Source organism: Apus apus, chromosome 2, assembly GCF_020740795.1.
Source record: "Apus apus isolate bApuApu2 chromosome 2, bApuApu2.pri.cur, whole genome shotgun sequence".
NCBI classification, from domain to species: domain Eukaryota; kingdom Metazoa; phylum Chordata; class Aves; order Apodiformes; family Apodidae; genus Apus; species Apus apus.
Window position 1 is genome coordinate 15,590,406 of NC_067283.1, and position 19,988 is coordinate 15,610,393.

General features: G+C 38.9%; 1 protein-coding gene across 3 annotated transcripts in view; it reads right to left on the reverse strand.

Moving 5' to 3' along the window:
- The window catches only part of ZEB1 (zinc finger E-box binding homeobox 1), a 120,053-nt gene that overhangs the window by 89,853 nt on the left and 10,212 nt on the right, over positions 1-19,988 (reverse strand). The window lies entirely within an intron of this gene.

Genomic DNA, 19,988 nt, shown 5'->3' on the forward strand with positions numbered 1-19,988 from the left:
TTAATATAAACTCCTATGTGATTTAGGGAACTTTCACTGTCACAGATGTATCAGTCACAAGTCACACTGCCATACTTTTACCATCACAGCTGACACCATTGTAACCAGGCTGAGTTTTCAATACACTCCTGTTTTGGCTTTGGTGTCTTACTTTCTTTGAGGTACAGTAGTTCTTTGGGAGGAGATAACAGATGGCTGGAACTTCATTTCCCCCATCCACAGCCTCACACACAAGTTTTCTGTACTTCACAATTCAATCCATCTACTAAGACAAACTTTTCCCCTTCTAAATAGTGCATTTAAATTGGGTTCATTGCATATAACAGCAAAAATATATTTTCTTATTCAAAACAAACACAGTAAGTCTTTATATTAACAGAACAGAGACCACAGCAAAAGGTTTACCAAGAGAATAATTCTGTTTCACATAGGTCAGAGAACAGGTGCTTTACAATAAAAAATTCAGCATCAGGAAAAGGACTTTTTCCACCTCTAGAACAGACATCTTTAGAGAAAAACAATAAATTACTTCTTAGTATATTTAATTACTGAGGAAAGGCTGTGGATGCTTCCATGCTGGGGAAACGGCCAAAGACTTTCAGAACTTGAAATGAGCAGGTATTGCAACACTATGGGAACGAGGAAATCCATCTTGTGTACTTAATGCCTCTGAATTTGATAATTCCTAGATGACCTACAGGAACTATAACTGAATCCAAGTCCATCATAATGATTAGGTACTACGCAGTGCAAGAATATGCTGCATAAATCTTCTGAGATATCTACATGAGTGAATACGAAATAACTAGTTTCATAAAGCAATTAGTGACCAGATGGCTGCACTTCGAAGCTTTTTGTCCAAATACAGTGGGGGCCTAATGCTTGAGAAACAGCAAAAAACCTTCTGTTTTTAAAGCTTTCAGAACACATGCCTATTTGAGACCATACAACATTTCTGGATTTATAACCTATTCTACCAACTCTGCCCTTATTTCTTATTCCAAGTGACTACACAACACTGCTTGGACAAGAATGTATCAGTATGTGCTTTTCCTGATCTTGCTGAAAGTTAGTTCCGAGATGCCCTAAAAGAGGAGGTTCCTCTTCTTACACAAGACCAAGCAGTTACCTGTAGAAAATAATCTCACCTTGGGACATGATACTTTATTAATTGCTTACCTTATTTCTTATGGAAAGGCTTGAGCTTTAATAACAAAAGCAAATTACAAAACTTGGCTTCTGAAGATTTTCTTTGCAGAAAGTTGGTAGTGAATTGTTAAGTATGCCATTAAAAGCATTTAGAGCACAATAACACCACCACAGGAATGCCCACTCAAGATAAGGCTAAGTATCACTCCTATACCTCAAGAAGTTAAGAGTTCAACAGCTAAAGGAGACAACTTCACTTCCCTGCAGTCCTTTCTCTTCTCCCTCCACTAACATTCATAAAAGTGGAGTGAACTGGGTCAAGAACAGAAAACATCTAAGAGTATTGTCTGGAAATTACAATCCTTCGGTGCTTTTTGTGTATGGGGAAGAGGCAACTATACAAATACTACAGAAGTGCCAAAACATAACCAGATCAATTTCTCACTGTTGCAATTAGCACTGCTGTTGTCCTCTCTATGGAGACTACTGATGGCATAGTATTTTGCCTGTCTCACTCCATGGGTAGACTGCAAGGAAGGGACAGAGGAAGCACAATGTATACATATTGCAAGAAGCATTACAACATTTCAAGAAGTTTGGTCATTTTAATAATGATTTATTAGCAAGATTAACTACAAACCCCCAAAAGCTGTTAACAAGGTAACAGCTTTCAGGTTTGGATCACTGTAAGTACAGCAGCAAAGTTGTGTTCTCTGCTTCAAAACACAACCTGCGTTCTTCATTTACAGCTCACCTACATGGGTAACAGTGGAAGACTTTAATAGTGCCTTTTGCCACACCAAATATATTTTGTTGGCTGTGCTATTTATTAATACGACAATAGCATGTGGCAACCTGGAACTTGAAATAGCAAAACTAATACCAGTGACATTTACTTCTAAATGTGAATACTTAGATTCTGAAACCCTGAAATACTGAACAAGTCCAAACAGCTTCTTCCCACTGGCTAAATGCCACACATTTTGCCTGGAAATGAGCTGCAAAACAGACTGTCAGACATCTTTGCATTAGTTTGCTTTGCCATTTGTTCCTTTTACCCAGTCACATCTAAGACTGCCCTTTTATTTTTGAGCTCAAAGCTATAGAAATACTCTATGGGAGTTTTCCTAAACTCCTATGCCTGGTAAGCTTGGTGCAAAAACTGCATTTGTTTCATGCTTCTCATACTGGTTACACGGGGGATTGGATCTATGGTAGTGCTAACAGTTTTAGGATAAGAATTTCTCATTTGAGTGGAACTTTTTCCTCTACCTTAAATACTCTTAACTTTCCAAACCATGCCTGATGGTTGCCTTGCCTGCTATCCACCCTGAACAACTGTTACAGCTCAGGGTACCAAAAACATCACTAAGCATTTACAAGAAGCTCTTTATGGGTCCTTTTCAGAATTTACTCCTCAGGAAATGCTTCAAACCTACAAAAAAACCGTTCTATACACTTGAAGCTGCTTCACTTGACTAAAGAGCTCTACTAAAGTAAGTGCAGACCATGCAGGTTTTAAATGGTGTCTTATCATGTAACTGCAGCTTTGGTTGTTCAAAACAGCCACTGGAAAATAGTGACCAGCTGTCCAGACTCCAGTAGACATCATGGCAGGGGGCTTAATATACCAAAATTATTTTATATACCTCAAAGGAAATCACTGATAGATATGATCATGTCGTTAGCAATTAATCCAGTCACAGGACAAGAGATACCTATCAGTTACCAAGACTGTTTTATTTTTTTATCTTGATTCCACGGCAGCAGGAACTTGCTGTTACTTGGCAGCAAGGAAACTACAAAAATACTGAAGCTGTGAAAAACAGGTTTACTTTTTACTTGAAAAACAGCACATATTTTCCTGACCCATTCAAAGTACCATACTTAACCAGCTTAAAGTAACTCCTGGTTGCCAGTCCTTCACACATAAGCACAATAATATTCTACGTGATCATCACAGGACTGTTAGAGGTCATTAGTGATCTTACAAAAAATGTAAGAAGTTTAACTCCTGGCCACCATCCTAAAGCAAAACCAAGACTAACTTAGTATTTCTCTCTTCAGTATATTCACCACATTTAATAATTTATGTAGATCTTCTACTCTTGCATAGCTGGCAGAAGCTTCTTTATTATCTAAACAGAAAACCATGAAAGAGAACAGCAAGAATACAGACAGAAAAGGAGGAAAAAACCAAAAGAAGAAGACACAATGAACAACTTAGTTAACTCAAGAGAGTGTTTGGGACAAAATGGATGCAGACTGGTGTAAACTTGAGTCAAGTACCTCTAGCTTTGATCATAGATATTTTTTTTTCCCCTGCACCTGATCAACACCTCAGTGTCAGTTATACCAACAGAGTCTGCTAGCATTGATTCACTACAAATACTGTTAAACACTACTGCAAGAACACAGCAGAACAATCACATTCTCTAATGAAGGAATAAGTCTAACTATTTTACCAAATCAAAACATCTAAGCAATTTACCAAAGCCACACATCCTGTCATGTATGTCCCTACACTTGGGACAGAACAAATAAATCCCTACAACAATCAGATCTTGAAGACATATTTGGTTTATACTGCTGAAAGCACACATTTTCAGCTGAGAAGGTCAAAGAACACTCTCCTAAAACAAACAAACAAAAAAATTTCAAGTAGGATACACTTCTTAGAGATTCCAATTTAAACAAGATGCAGACACAGACAGCCTATGGTGCAATTGTGTGCATTAGACCAGACCTTAAGTAAATATTGTCTTTTCAAGAGTTTATCAAATTCTGAAAAAAAAAAACAAACCAGATTTCTTGAATCAAAGTAACTATAAAACTCTGTTGCTTGTGGCAAAGTAATTTATAGAGGTGCAACTAATCATTGAGATTGTAACTCTTCACTGACTTCTGCAAAGAGCTGCACTGTACATCAAACAGAATTGCACCGCTTGTGAATATTCCTCACCAGGTACCTCTTCCTCCCAAACAACTCTGTTCTGTTTCATTTACAGGACAATGTTATTAAGTAATGTTATGAAATATTACATGTTAATATCCAGTAAAGCAGACGTTGGTTGATACATAAAGAGTAATCTCATACAGCCTTACTGTCGCCAGAGTCCCGCAGACAACTCCTGCCCAATACAGAAAGCAGACAGGCTCCTGGGGCTGGCAGCATTTCAGAGCTGATCCTGGCCCACACCAGTGCCACTTGCCAGCTGTGTAGTTAAGGGTCTGGCTGGGTTGTGCTTCCTGAAGGCCAGGCACCTTAGGTATGCTGAAGCACAGGGTACATAACCAAAGAGAACACACATTCAGCAGAAAAACAACTCAGAGAAAAAAACATGCTGGATCTGCTGCACTGCAGGTTGTGTCCATTATATACTGGCAACCAATTGCACTGTCAAGAGCCTATAGAAATGTGCATTGAAATAGATGATTATTTCACATCATCTTCATCACTTTGCAAAAGAGCTGGCTACGATAAAGTTACAAGGATACTAGGTATCACCCTAGTTCCCTTCTCCTTACTGATCCAGTTGAAGCCCCTCAATTGCTTTTCTTCCCTTCTGGGAGATGCAGTATCTAACTGATACGGGGTGGAGAGAGGAGGGCAAGGCAGCGGTGTTCGCTTTAAAACCAAAAGTACTGGACCTGCATGGTGCTATAAAGAGTGAAACCGCAGCCTTCTTTGGTGATCATAAAGGTCTAAGGTGCACTGGCACATGAGCAAGGATCAATCACCTTCCTCAGTTATCCCACTCAATAAACAGCAGGAAATGTGCAGCATTAGCAATGCATGTTTTTCCCCTTCTGCTCCAGTAAACAGCGTGTCATGTTGAAAGCTGGGCTTAAAGAATCCTCAGACATCTTGAGGGAAAAAAAAAATAATCTTGTAACAGAGAGATGTTAACAGTACATTCATTCCTTGCCGAGTTCTTAGCAGCCAATAGCAACTAATACATTGTACAGTGGAAGTCACCCTTTCTTCACAATACAGCAATCTCAGAAAACTGGGATACCAACTGTAGACCAAGAGCATCTCCAGTTTACTGTTGGCAGTCTGCTGCACATGTGACTGAGAAAGTTAATCTAGCCCAGTCTCCAGAGAAAGTATGGCCAGGTGCATTATTTAAAAACTAGAAATTTGCTATTTAAAACAGATAAGTAATACAAATATTCTACAGCTTTACCTCAGCAGAAGGTTTACTTGTTCTCCTGATATAACTCCAAGAATCCAGACATCCTCCTACAACCCTTCAGACATCAAACACAACTCAATAGCGGAAGTGGTGAAAGAATCAGCTGTTAATTCACTTCCCAGATTGTCTGTTGGGGCAAATAACCCTCTAACATTTCCCAGATTCCCCCAGTACTAGCTGTGAAAAGGCATCACAGTTATTAATGCTACTCACCAACTCTTTCACAGCCAAGTACTTTTGCCAAGGGAGAGGTATGCAGGGATACTCATTTTAAGCAAAGACATAGTGTAGAAGATAAACAGTCAAGTTAACATCTATAAGAACATTTAACAAAAAGGCTGCATATATTCTCCAAACTTAGAGATGCATTGTATGCATGTTACCATAACTAAATTGCATCTTACTAAGTTTTTCTTAACTATTGTAAAGCAACAAGTATTTGGAAAATTTTACCAGAATACATATACTGAAAATCCTGTATATAGACTGTAGTTCATTCACAAATGTCTAAAGAATTATGTTCCTACATCCCTGGTTTAAACCCAGATGCCAGCATGACAATATCTTGAATAGCACAGATCACAGAAGTTTAACCCACCAACTGGAGGAGTCCTCAGTTTCAGGTTACTTTCTGCTATTTAGAAAGGCTTTTTAAGCACATTTAAGGAATTCCCTCATGGACACCACAAGCCAACTTTTGGTAAATTCCCCAATTTTAACTGTCTTTTAAGATCTGGCACATTGAAGCAGAAGATATGCTAAAAGTAAGTACTAAGAAGCAATACTTTGCCTGCTAGAACTACCCAATTTCAGCTTTCACATCTTCGTTCCTTTGAGCTATGAGACGTGCTATGATACTTCCTACCCTGTTTTTGGGTGAACTCAAACTACACTTTATTCTTGGCATTAATAGTATTACTGCAATTTATGTAAGATTTTTGGTTTGGCTTTTTTTGGTTGGTTGGTTTTGTTTTTATTATGACCACTGACACGACCTTTCCTGTATGTGATATGCTGGAAGCCATTCTGAAGGGCTGGCACCAGAAGCAGGGCTGATATTCTAGCTCTGGTCTTCACTAGTGACATAACTGCAGCACCACTTCCTCAGCATTTTCCTGCAAACAAGGAGCCATTCCTGAGAGTCCGGGAAGCTCACAGTCAGTTAGCCACCACAAACCTCAGCATCCTTCAGGACTACCCTTTCTAAGGTATGCACACACTCACAGTGGTGAGCAACTACAGTCTAAACAACTTTTCAGCTTTTTCTGTAATTCTGCTCTAGCTGCAGCTAGCTATTAAATTCCCAAAGGGTCAATATGAAAAGTTTGTAAGTGAAGATACGGAAAAGTCAGTGAGTACATAATCTCACTTACAGCTACATATCAGACAAATTGTTTTCAGGCCACCAGTTTATTTATACTACACTTCTTAAGTTTAGCTATCAAACAAGTGGATTTGAGTTCTTCAAAAAGATACCTGGAACAGCTAAAAAAATACATTTTTGGAAGAAAAAATAAATAAACATTTTAAAAAAGAAGCATTTCCTAGAAATTTCTTAAGCCCTACACTAACATAAAAGGATCAGAAGAGAACATTGCATAGGCCATTTTCACTCAAACATCATGTTCTCAGACTACTAAAGGAAGGTGGCATTTTTAATAGATCTTGTTGTATAACTGAGATTTTGATTTCTACAGAAATAGATTAAACTAATGTTTAGTCCATAAAATTAAACTAGTTCTTTTCAGTGGTAATTTAGAGAAATTAATGTAAAATTTCTAATGTAGCTGTGCAAATAGACTTAGCTCCTCTGTAATTTTAAATTAACTGACAATTCTCTTGTAAATGCCAAGACACAAGAAGCAGATACAAACTGCTGTTTCAAAGTAGACAGATACTAATCCGATACAGTTATGGGAAGGAAGTAAAGGAAGCATCAAATACTTGTCAGGCTGTATGAACTTGTCTCTGCTGAACAAGACACTGAGCAAAACAAGCATGAAGTTTGAGAGAGAAGAGACTTACAGCATCCTCTAAATCTCCTCATGAAAAATCTATACCTGAAGGGACAGTTCAAACAATTCCATTACTTGAAGTCAGAATCTGAGATCTTACAAGAGACTGTTACAAGCTGAATTCCTACAGGATACCTTCTGTGTGTTTCACCAGTCCACTAATGTAATGCAATAGTGCAAACCTGCTTCTGTTCTAACAGAAGTCTCTTAATAAATTAAGTAAAAAAAGACTAAAAAAACCCACTGTACATTATGGACATTAAAAGACAGAGGAATTTCAGCCAGAGCTTTGCATAATGCATAAGACTTAACTAAAGTCATCTCTTTGTTAAAGCATCATTCTTCAGGTTCTTGTCTGTGTGCCCCCCTCCAGTCACCTCACCAATCAAGTACAGAATGTATTCTGTGATTAGTGAGCACTCTCAATATTGAGCACATAGCAAAATCCAAGCTGTCTGCAGATGCAGAGAGATGCTGTCTGGCTATGAAACATTTAAAAATGAAGTATTAATATAAGAATAAAGAACAACAGAGTAAGAAAGGACACTTTTTTGTCTAAGTTTCTCAGTTACACAACTGACTCTTCCTAGATCTGAAACTAGCAAGTGCTCTAACCACATTCAGCTCAAGGCCATTGCACTGAAAAATCGACTGTTATAGGGAAAAAAAAAAAAAAAAAAAAAAAACACCACAAAAAAACCCCCTTAGTTCTTCATAGTGACATCTCACAAAGCAGCTCTTCCCATTGCCAAAACTTCCCACTCCAAGGCCGTACACATCGGTCTCACTCATGATCATCAATCTATTCAGTACAAATTTAAGTAATCAACAGAAATTAACATTTTTAAGTTAAAAGCTACTTGTGACAAACTCTGATAGAACATGCAACTGAATATCAGAAAACAGAACAACTTCACTATTTTTTCCTAACAAGACTTCAAGATAGTGTACTGATTGCAAGAAGCTCATTCGTTTCCCATTATGGGATAACAGAAAACTCACTAGAGTCAGATGGGACCAGTTACAGCTCAACACCAAGATGTTCTGAAGGTAGGGCAATGAGGAATGGAGGATGCCTGCTTCCCACCTGAACTGAGATACCAGTCTATGAGTCCCAGAGAACAGAAAGATCAGACTTTTAGAGAAAGCACTGAGAAGTATCATCTTCAAGATATAGCTTTCAGCACCCAGGAATTTCTGCCATGATTCTCATTTTCAAAATAAAGTAACACAGGAGATAACTCACAGGGGAGCTTTAACAGTAAAACTAACAACAAGCACTTTTTCAACTGTTAGAGATAAAAACAGCATTAGGGTGTGAAACAGCTCACAGATAAGAAAACCTAGTTTTAGGAATCTATACATGAACTACCCAAGTTCCTACTATAACCAATGGTATCTAAAGAATCATTCTGCTCATCTGCCTATGTCCTGTCAGTGAACAGCTCTTCAGGTCCACGGAGTAGGTCTCTACAGACTATAATGGGAGTGCAGGCAATGAGCTCACAGCCTGGCATCTAAATTTAGGTGCTCTAGTCTGTGAGCCAACACTACAGTTTATACAGCCAAAGTACATGGCCATGCTGATATGCCAAACATACACATGCCATAAGCAACTGCTGAGAGAAGAGTCCTTTAAAAAAATCCTTTTCTGAACAAGGACTCTCCTGAGAAAATGCAGGTCAGTAAAATAAGAAAGCCTACTAATAGGACACAAGTTGAATTCCTGAGCTACATTCTGTACAAGTTTCTGTCTGCGTGAAAAGCAAATGGTTTCTAGATATACATAACGGGGGAGAGATTCTGCCCTAGAAAAGTTGTCTTCAAAAACAGCAACACATCTGAATGATGTCCAACACAAAACTGGTGTTAATATCCCTCTCTCATTAACTGTGTGAACAGGGAAGACCTGACAAGGTTTATCTTTTTAATATCCAGGTATGATATTTGTGCTGCATTTTTCATCAGCTGCTATGTGTATATATATATATACACACACACACGTGGTGCTGGACTTACAAACCAGGAAACTAGGTTGAGTGGAAAAAAAAAAAATCTTAAAAAAAATAGTGTAAGCCCCCTACCCCACAGAAGCCAGGAAAATCAGGTAAGGCATACTCAGACACAACAACATGACAAGAAAGTACTGCTTTCTCAAATTGCTGTAAATTGACCACTTGTTCTTAATCTGTTCAAACTGTGAGATAAAATAAATACAGAGGATAATTTCTGCATATTACGCTTTCCATAAATCCGCTTGTTGACAGAGCCAAGGACCATACTCATTGCTTGGCCACAGAACAACACTGGGACTACATGTTTGGGAGTTACGCAGGGTAACATCCTTCTATCAGTCCCTCGATATCACAGTTGCAGTTCTTGACCCTTGAGATACCAACAGTTGGCCTATTGAGGTGTCTTTCTGCACCCAGCTTTCTTGGTGACCATGATTCTCCAGGGCAGAGGATGACTGTCACCTCTCTTTACAATTCATTAGCTCTTTCTTCTTCAGGTTGCCTGCCAGCTTGACCAGGAATTATTTTCATGTAAGAACCAGGATGTAAAAGCATAGATTCAAGCAGCAGGCACAGGGAGATTTGAATGAAATATTGCTGTAAACATTGTGACATTGATTCTGCATTATTCTGTCTTCTTGAAGTCTCAAAAAAGCTGTCATTTCCACACTTTTACTCAGATTACATCGTGACCACCAGTCCTAATAGTTTTACTAAACTCTAAGTTAGTGGGATAGGATGGCTCCAAGCAAAAAACCCCAAAACAGCCAACAAATAAAAACCCCAGAAAATTATTTCACAATACTAGCAGTGCAGAGCTGTTAGTTTATTTGAAATCTTTGATCCTACTTAAGTAGCAAGTACTAAAAGTCAGTTTTAAACTAACAGGTGAGGCAATTTTGGAATGAAGTATTCTACAGCATAACCAAATGAGAATATTTAGCTTAAGCTCAAAGTAAGAACAAAAACCATGGGGCTGTCAGTAGCCAGACATGCTAGAGGGCTCAACTCCACTGTCCCCTGACAGGAGGAAACCTGGGGCCAAATAACTTCTTTCACATTTTAAGATGAGGCCATTAACATGTCTTCTTTTGAGCTGTTTAAGAGTTCAAAACTATAGCAGGGCATAGTGGCTTAAAAGAAATTCAGATTTCAATACAGTTTGAAGAAAACCTTTATACTAGCAGGCTCCAAGCCCTGGTAGGCAGGCTTTTCGTATTAGCAAGAAAATTCTTCAGTGGGGCAAGTTGCAGGGTCAGATGAGCTGAAGGACCCCCACATGGCAGGCTTCTGCTCAGCTATTCTGCCAGGAACTGTGGCTTTGAATGCACTTCTGCCTGTGCCTTCACAGTGTAAACTATTCCAAATCAGACAGCCTTTAAGGCACATTAGAGTTGATTTATTCTCCCAGGTATTTGTGTTCAGGACAGAAAAAAAAAAAATTAAAAAATCAGACACAAAGTTCAGCATTCCTTGAACTGTCAACTCCTGGTATTACTGAAGTATATAGCTGCCTCTTTAAAATAAACAGCATTTGCTATCAACTGTGAAATTAGACCAGCAGTGCACAGATAGATTGTTTTGCTGTTTCAGTGACGGATTTTTAGCATTGTATAAGTTGCAATAACAAGACCACTGTTACCTCCTTAAAATTCATATTGCTTAAATGAAATGCTGCAGGTTTGACTGGCTGTTCCATGCTCTGCCACTGATTTACTCCCTTGCTTCACCTCTTGCAGGTCTTCCCATCTGAAGCTGACAGTAGGAGAACAGTTATTTTGATCTTGGAAGACTGTAAGAGTAACTAGAGATCTACTACTTTGCTACAAGGTTTGAAACAGCAGGTTTGTTTCTTTCAGCAGTGCCCCTCTAGTTCAGCCTTTTCAATCCACAGCTAGTAGAGCTGCTTCTCCAAATCCCACCTTCACACCACAAGAAATTAAAACAAAAACAAAAACAAGAGAACACAGCAGATTGGGCAGCCAATGGACTAGACATGGGAGCACTAGTTACTAGAAACATCTCAAGACTGAAACAAACAGTCTTGAAAAGCAGAACATAAAGAACTCTTAACCAGTATGTAGTTTCATAGCCTAACAGAAGCAGAAGGAGGCAGAAGTAAGAGAAGAAAAGCTGCCATTATATGACAGTGCAAGTGGCATTTTAAGAAAGGGAGATTTAGTCTATCAATTCAAAAAAATTGATATTGCAAAAGTGATAATTTAACTGCTGCCTTTTAGTTCTGACTAATAAAAGCAAAGGATTTTCTGGTATTATTTACCCAAGATTAGCAGATCAAAGCTCATAAAACAGCTCTGAAAAACATGTATCCGTTTCACTCAACTATGGTGGAATTAGTCAGACTTCTGCTATACATTGTGGCATACATTTGTGGGTGGATATTCTAGATACAACCAGACAGACAGTGAAAGTAATGGAGTTTTAAGATGCAAGTTCTTGCTGTCACTAATGTTATACAATTAAACCAAGTGTGCAACAAAGACACTACGGGTGGATACACACGTTTCTGCATGCAGGTTTGTGACACTCAGGGATTTAAGTGCAACATCCGAAGAAGTAGAATATAGTGGGTTGCAATGGAAAGGGGATGGGTGAATACTTGGGGGGAAGGGCGATGGGACAGGACAGGGGACAACCCCGCACAAAAAAGCACACCATGCTGTTCAGCCCGAGATTGAGTAAAATTATCTTGGCATTGTTGAACAAAGGCACTAAACTTATTATTTAAAACAGCAATAGATGCTGATTACAGTAGGTTCCCCAGAGGCACTCTTCTACAGCAGTTATTGATAGAAGTAAGCAGACTGGGGGATAAAAATGTCTCCAACACACACAAAACTTGATAGGATGCAGCTAACAAGGAATGAAAGACATTGCTGACACCCCATCAGACTGCTTCCTAACCCCAACTGCCTCTTCTGCCCTCCTGCCAGTGGCTACAGCCTCCATAGCACAGACAGCTATCATAAGCATAGGGCCAGACGGCTGCTACTTCATTTTAAAATTACTCTGTTGGGCTGGAGCCCGTTAGTTCCGTTTCATGTGGCAGGCTGTGACCTGTGAGGCTGAGGGCTCCTTCAGTTGCTCCTGCGATGGAAGCAGGAGCCCACTCTGGGTGTTCCTGTCCAGCATAGGAGCAGAGGAGATGCTCCTCTTCAGCCACCCCAGCTTGCCTAGGCCAGGAAAGAGCAGCAGAGCCTTGCTCTCCCCCAGACCACTCATTCTCCTCTCTTCCATGGTGGACAGAAATAACTCTACTGTCCTTTAAAAAAACCCAAACAAAAAAGCAAACCCAAAACCCAACCAGGTCATCAGCAAGTCTTTGTGTGAAAGTGTTTTAGATCTGAAAATTGGGTGCTGAGTGAAGTATATTTGTTTTCAAGTAGAATGAACAGGCTTTTAAGCACTTATCCACTAAACTATGAAAAGAGAAAGTAAACAGTGAAATGCACGGAAGCTGAAGGGAACTAGAGATTTAACAAAGAGAACATCAAGTTTCAAAATTTAGTTTAAAAAATAGAAAAGCACACTCATGCTTTCAGAATTACTCTTACTAGGTATAGTTAAAAAATATATTAAATCTCCTTGCTGCTTAATGTTGCTTTTAATCTCTGAAGGTAAGGAGGCTGAGTTATTTTCTAGTTTGGAAGCCCTTAAAAACCAACATAATCCTCTTCCCCTTTATTTAAAAATAAACTTAGCAAAGTTGGATTTTAAAGTAAACAGAAAAACCCCAAACAAGTGCACATGTAAGGTGGAAAATGGCTGAAGTGTCACTCACCCTGCAAGGTGCAGGGAACTCAGAGAGAAGCATTAAACTGTTTTGAGCAAAGCCTTAGAAGACACAGGGTAAATCTACACAAGCTGAAAACCCACAAGTCGGAGAGAAATTTCCCACAAGCCTGTGTGAAAGACTGCCTCCTTATAGCAAAGTCTTTGAATAGCGCTTTTCTTCGGAAACAAAGTGTATGAGGTACAGCGAACAAACTGTAAAGGTAACTAGGCCTTTTGTCATGTAGTTCCTCCACCCACTTGTACTTTACCACACAATAGCTCGTTTACAGATTCAGACCACTCCAGCTCCACACAGAAACAATTCTGTATTGTGACGTGAATCTACCACAGGAGTAAAATCTAAAAATACTGCAAAAGGTCTATAACAATAATTTAGTAGAACACTACGGTTCTTCCCTTAGAGACAAAGGCTTTCCCAGTCTAAAGGGGTAATAAAACTTAGTCACTCCTTGAGTATTACTAATAGCCTGCAAAAGTAAAAAATGCATATGTACCATAGAGGGTATGAAGCTGTTAATCTCTTAAAATAAAAATATTACTTGCACTGAAGCAAAAGTAGATGTACACATTATTTCCTCTCCCATCTCCACTGCAGAGAACAAAGCACTACGTAACACAGACTCCTTTCTGTGTGTCCTACCCAAGACAAGCTATATGTGTGTGTTCACACCAACAGACAGGTGCAGTAACTACAAATTAGTGATGGGTAGAACAAACAGGAGATGGCATGGATCAACCAGCAAACTGCCTAGTCAGACATACATTAATGCAAGTACATCATGGGAGACCAGTTAGGTTGTTGGGAAAGCCCGGAAGAAAAGACAGATAGCCTACCTACACTCTACTTGCACTTTCACCTCATAGAGAATAGTTACTCCATCCCCCACAAGCCACTATAATAGAATAAAGATAAATGCAGGGATTATGCCAAGTTGACCCCAGGCTTTGTTCTTTCCCTCCAAGCACATTCAGTGAAAAGGTCTAAACACACATCTGATTTGACAAGCATTCAGATTCACAAAGAACGTGGTGAAAGTGAAATCATACTTGGGGCATTCATGGGTCCCTATGTCAAAGGTCATTCAGCAGTGCTTCAGCTGCTGCTTGCTAGGATTTAAAATGAACTAGTTTAAATTCCCATTGCCACAGACACTAGCATATAGTTTGTGCCAGCCAAGAATATTTCATGGCAGTTTTAGCAAAATTTAGCTCAGAGATAACAATTTCCGGACAAATATTTAATCCTCACAACTGGCACAGTCTCATGTAGAAAAGATGAATAATTTTACTCTTCAGCCAGATTCCTGATGTCAACTCACATTACTCATGTGCAGAATATTGAATTATTATTAGAAAGAAGGTCTGAACAAAGCATTTCTATGCCTTCCTCCTTTAAAAAAACCTAACTACAGGTTGATCAGTTGATTCAAGGAGAAAAAGTCACATTTAAATCACTTAGCTTAACCAGAGCTCAAAAACCTTTATTAAATAACTTTTCATTGATTTTCTCAAGTTTCTCAAATATTATTAGAGCCTTCCAAGCTTCATTAAGAATGTTTAAAGAAGGTGCATTAGAAAATAACTTGAAACAGTAGCAGGCTGGGCAGCTTCAGGGCTACAAGAAGTGGGGGAGCAACAACTGAAAACCTGCTGAGAAAAAACAACAGCACAGGAAAACAAATGTGTTCTTCCAAAGCCTTTGTGAAGCTCCCTCACAGCTACAGGCAGCACAGTGGTAAACCCTGCTGTCGATTCAGCAAGCTGCAAGACTGTCACTCCAAAACAGGTCACAGTTCAGCAAACAAGTTATTTGTTTTTACTGCAGATGAAGAGGTCTACTCCCTAAAAAGTGGCATTTCAGATGCAATGTTTTCCAAGGAACCACTATATGCCTCCATGTATCATATACAATACAGCACATTGCCACCAGTAGATATCACTACACTTCTTCATTGAAGAAAATCTCAAACTCTTTTTTTTTACAGGAGGTGGCTTCACATGAGGATGCTGGTTTGCCATAGCTGAAAAGAAGGCATGTTTCTTTCACTTTGTTAGCAACCCAGACTTCCCCAGAGTTAAATGGTGAGGCATTTACAGCTCTTATGACAAGCCACTTTCAGTGCATCTGCCAAAAAGTACCCTCTGTTCCTTGAGGTTTCTACCAAAGGCATACAATGTGGTAACAACAGACACAGGACCCACAACTGACTTGCTGCTCAGAAAGATGGCCGGAGTTGAGTGGGACACGCTCCGTTAGGCAACCAGAACTAGTTGCATTACATGCTCTCAACTCTTACACTTTGGTATCAATTAAAATAACCTTTGGGCAGAAGACAGCCTTTATCCTTTTGACAAGTGGGGAAAAAAAGCCTCTAAGGAAACATAAAATGTGCTTGTTCTTTTTGGCTAAGAAAATATGCCCTCTCAAACCTTCAGATGATGACTTCTTCATCTGCACCCTTTGCCCATTAATAACTAAGAATTCCATTTCAATAGGAGATTCACATTATCTCAAAGACTGGCTGTTTTCTTCCAGAGCCCTCATACCTAAATGGAAACCCATGTGTAATGGGCTTTCCATAAGTTCCCCACTCGCAGAAATAGAGAAAAACATAAAAAATAAGGGCACAGTTCTAACAGGTTTAGAACAGGAGAAATGTCTAAAAAAAAACACAACAAAAAAACCCTTGTTTTTCCTCACATGATACAACAAGGATGACAACACAGACATCACAGGGCCAGACAGGCCTCGCATCTCTCCAGACCCCTTCTGTCCCCCAGTGGGAACAAAGCACATTGCTCTCCTAATGACTGGCAGGTCATGTTTAGGATAGTATGGAAATCCCTCCTATTGTATCATGCTGTGTAAGCAAACAGATTTGATATGTTCATGCAGTTGCATACTAGTTCTAGAACATTCTGAGTTTTGTATATGGCTGTGACAGCTACCAGATAGTTTAGAAATCTGTCAGGTACAGAGCAGTAAGATTCAATTGAAGAACAAAGCAACAACAACAAAAAAACCCCACAACACAACAAACCATCACAGGTATTGATTAGATACCATGAATAGCATGCAAGACAGTAATCAGCACACTTTTGGCTGTGTGGTTCTCCATAACACCCTTACAAAAGAAAAGGAAATCTAAGGGCAAGCATATGAGAATGAATCTCAAAGACTTTGATCAAACACATGCCTCCTTCAAAACAGAGCTTGACACTCCTTGTTCTCATACAGTACAGGCTGACCTGCTGAGGATTACATGGCAGTCTTTGCAAGTTACCCAAATTAAAGAGTTCCTGACTATCAGTGTCCACTGAAGTACTCAGCAATAATCACATAGGTTTTGCAGAATTGCATTAACTGCCCCAAGAAACCTAAACCACTTATTACAGCAGAGATAATAATAAGCCTTATATAAGCTCAAAAAAAACATTCATTTGGCTTTCTTGGTAATGCTCTTTTCCCCCCTCTCTAAAATAGTCTTGCTTAGAAGAGGAGGAGGGGGAAGAAGGGACATGAAGATACACTGTAGATCTGCATATCTTAAAATCTTGAAGTTCTTGGACCATTGGATGAGATAGCATGACAGAGTTCACTACCTCATCCAGGACAAACAAACACTGTACCAATGCCTTTAACTCCTCAAAAAAACTACTCGATTTTAGGATAAATAAAAAACATGAGGCTTGCCACTGATTAAGAGCAATCATGTAACTTTAGGAAGCAAGAACAGTAAGTTCCTCCCCTTCCTCCCCTGTCATGGTATACTTCATCTTTTTATGAGTAATTTAGCACAGAACCTTCCATACCTGCAGACTTTCCTCATACACAGTATTAGAACCAGCTACTCCACTGTTGTAGCCTCAGTATCACAGAAAACACCAACTAAAACTATGCCAAAAAAGTAATTTTTCTCTATTACCTTTACGATAAAAAAAACCAACCAGCTGTATTTCCCACATTTCCTTCAGGTTCAGTGAGGCTGAGCTTTCAACTGTTTTACCACTCTCTGGTATTCTGCTGCTTCCCAAATCTGTCCTGAAAACCAGCCATGGCACAACACTGTAGCTGTGTCAGATCAGGTCAGTCCAAGGCAGCAATAACTTTCTCAGCATGATGTGCAATTGTAAAAATTACGTAAAAGATAAGAATAATTCTAGATTTTAAAATGTATATTCATACATGCAACTTCCCTAAGCTGCATTAATGTGCAGCATACTGCTTTCAGTCATGCCGATTGAATCACAGATGTTGAAAGATTTGTAAAATATGTAGCTACCTTCTTCCCCCATAAAAAAGAGTTTACTTTCTTATTTTTACTCAGAAGTCTTTGCATTACCTACCAGTGACTATCTCCCTTTTCCACCTGTGACTACAGAAACTAGTGGCTTCCTACTGTAAACCACAGCAATCACTTGGGGCAAAGAATAAGGAGAAAAAACCTCACAGACCCTCTCTTAATAAACTAGCCTGAAATATGTTTTAGTTGTAACCATCTACAGACTACCCACTGTTTGAGACAGTAAACTAAGCTTTTGTTTTATCACCAGATTCCTTCATAAGCAGTTACAGTCTTCAGCATGATTAAAATCTTGTATGATCACAGAAACAATTCTGAACTGCAAAATAAAAATGCATATAAAGTGAATTAATACTGCTGTCAAGGGAGAAGCATTTGTGGAGCTCTGTGGTATAACCTGTCTAAAAACAAGTCTCAGTTGCTTACTTTTGATTTGAGGGAGGGGACTTCATTGGGGATGAAGCAGGGAGAGAAAGAAGTATACATGCTGAGGAAGGGTTATCCCTTAGGGAAAATAAATTTCAGAGTTTGTGTGTAAAGTACAGATCAAGGGACATGGTCCATATAACAGATAGAATATACATCCAGAACAGCCACAGTGAGACCTGGCAGCAGCTGACAGAAGGAGATAAATAACAAAAGGTTACTCAAACAGTATTACCATTTTATTTATTACAAGTTATAATTTGTACATTTTGCTGCTAAATCATAGATTTTCAGAGTCCCCTTAGGCTGTATCCACAGTGAAATACTGAACAGACTCCAGCAAGAGTGACAGACTAAAACAAATTAGTCCAGATGTTTTTTTAAAATTAAGCACTTTAGGATAAGTTTTGCATGCTTTAACAATTTGTTCATATTCTATATACCAAGTTGCTTTTATGCTGACTTGCTTGTTGGTTTGGAAGTCCATGTTTACCAGAACCTGTGTTCATTTGCTGAGCAGATGCAACCCAGGAAGATCCTCCATTTAGCATAAATGAAGGTGTGTACCATTTTTTTGAGAGGGGAAGAACAACTTTTAGAACTTGCATGCCATTAAAAAAACCTCAACAAAACACACCACAAAAAACAACAACGAAAAAACCAAACAACAAACAATCAAACCAACCAAAAAAAAACCAAAAACAACAACAACAACCAAACCTCTTGAAAGCTGTAATTGGAAGTTAGGAGACAAGAGCAGCCACTACTTCTTATAGACACAGTAAACCATAGAGAGTTGAGAGGGTTGTTCTGTTTTTTTTTTAAACACCAGACTCTTATAGTGGGTAAGTATAGCTGTCAAAAACCTTGATAGGAATCCTAGTTATTTTTTATGCTACTGTGCTTCTGCACAGACTTGTGCCTCTGCTTGATTCAGCTCACTACATCTTTATATTTTATATCTTCCTCCAACATCTGGATTCCCTCTCAGTCAGCCATGTTTCTGGCTGAATTTCCTTCAAATCTGTATTAGCATATCTTCCAAAAGACTTAATAAATCAAATACACTTCTGTAAGGCAGATTATGTAATCCTGTAACTAATCAAAGCACTGGGGAAAAAAAGAAAAAAAAGAAAAAAAAGCACCTGCACAGTGAAAATGAAACTGAAGCATCATGCTATTACTCCTTTCCTTCCCTCACACATAGATAGCAATCAGGAATAGCAAGTAGTCCATCATCCATTTAGCTCATTGGTATTTTCCTGCTGGAAGGATCTTCAGCACTACTCTGTAAAGCACCGAAGAATACTTTTGACAGTGTTGGTTTTTTTTTAAGTTTATTTTATATGCATTAACAGGATCATAAACCAAAAGCTACTCTCTCCATCTACCCAACACAGATACCCTCCCTGGCAGGCTTGTCATTTTTTGCTTTCTAATGGAGTCATTTTATTGTAGGCAAGAAGCCTCAGGCATTTGTGCAGCCCATTACTCCTTGCTGCCCACATTCAGATGGCTAATCTGCGATCAACCAGAAGCTTGACAGACAAAAAGAAGAGGCATGAAAACAGCACACATGGTTGCGTGTGCACACACACACTTTAGCTACACAGTGTTTTGACAGCAGACCCAAGAACCAATCAGACACACATTTGATTGCAGCCCTACTTAATGCTTCTGTGGTTGAAGATGTGTTATTTAAAGGTAGATAGGCTGGGTAGACATACTAAAAAAAAAAAAAAAAAAGCTTAAGTAGGATGCCTATTAAGATACAAACCCGGAAGGCTTTACTCATTAAGTGAGCATCTTGGAACCTGAAAAGTCACAAGTGTCTTTCTATTCTGAGGATTTGCCATACTAGATCTTCAAAATGCTTAAAAAATATTTGCAAAAGTTAGACGGATGAAATAAGGGCTAAATATAAGTAACTGTAAACTATTAGAACAAGCATTTGGTAAGCTTTCAATTTCAGCACTTCTGTTTTCTTACCTGCTCAGAAAACAACTCAATTTAGAAAAAAACTTGGACATTCTTTCCAGTATCCCAAACCATTGACACCATACA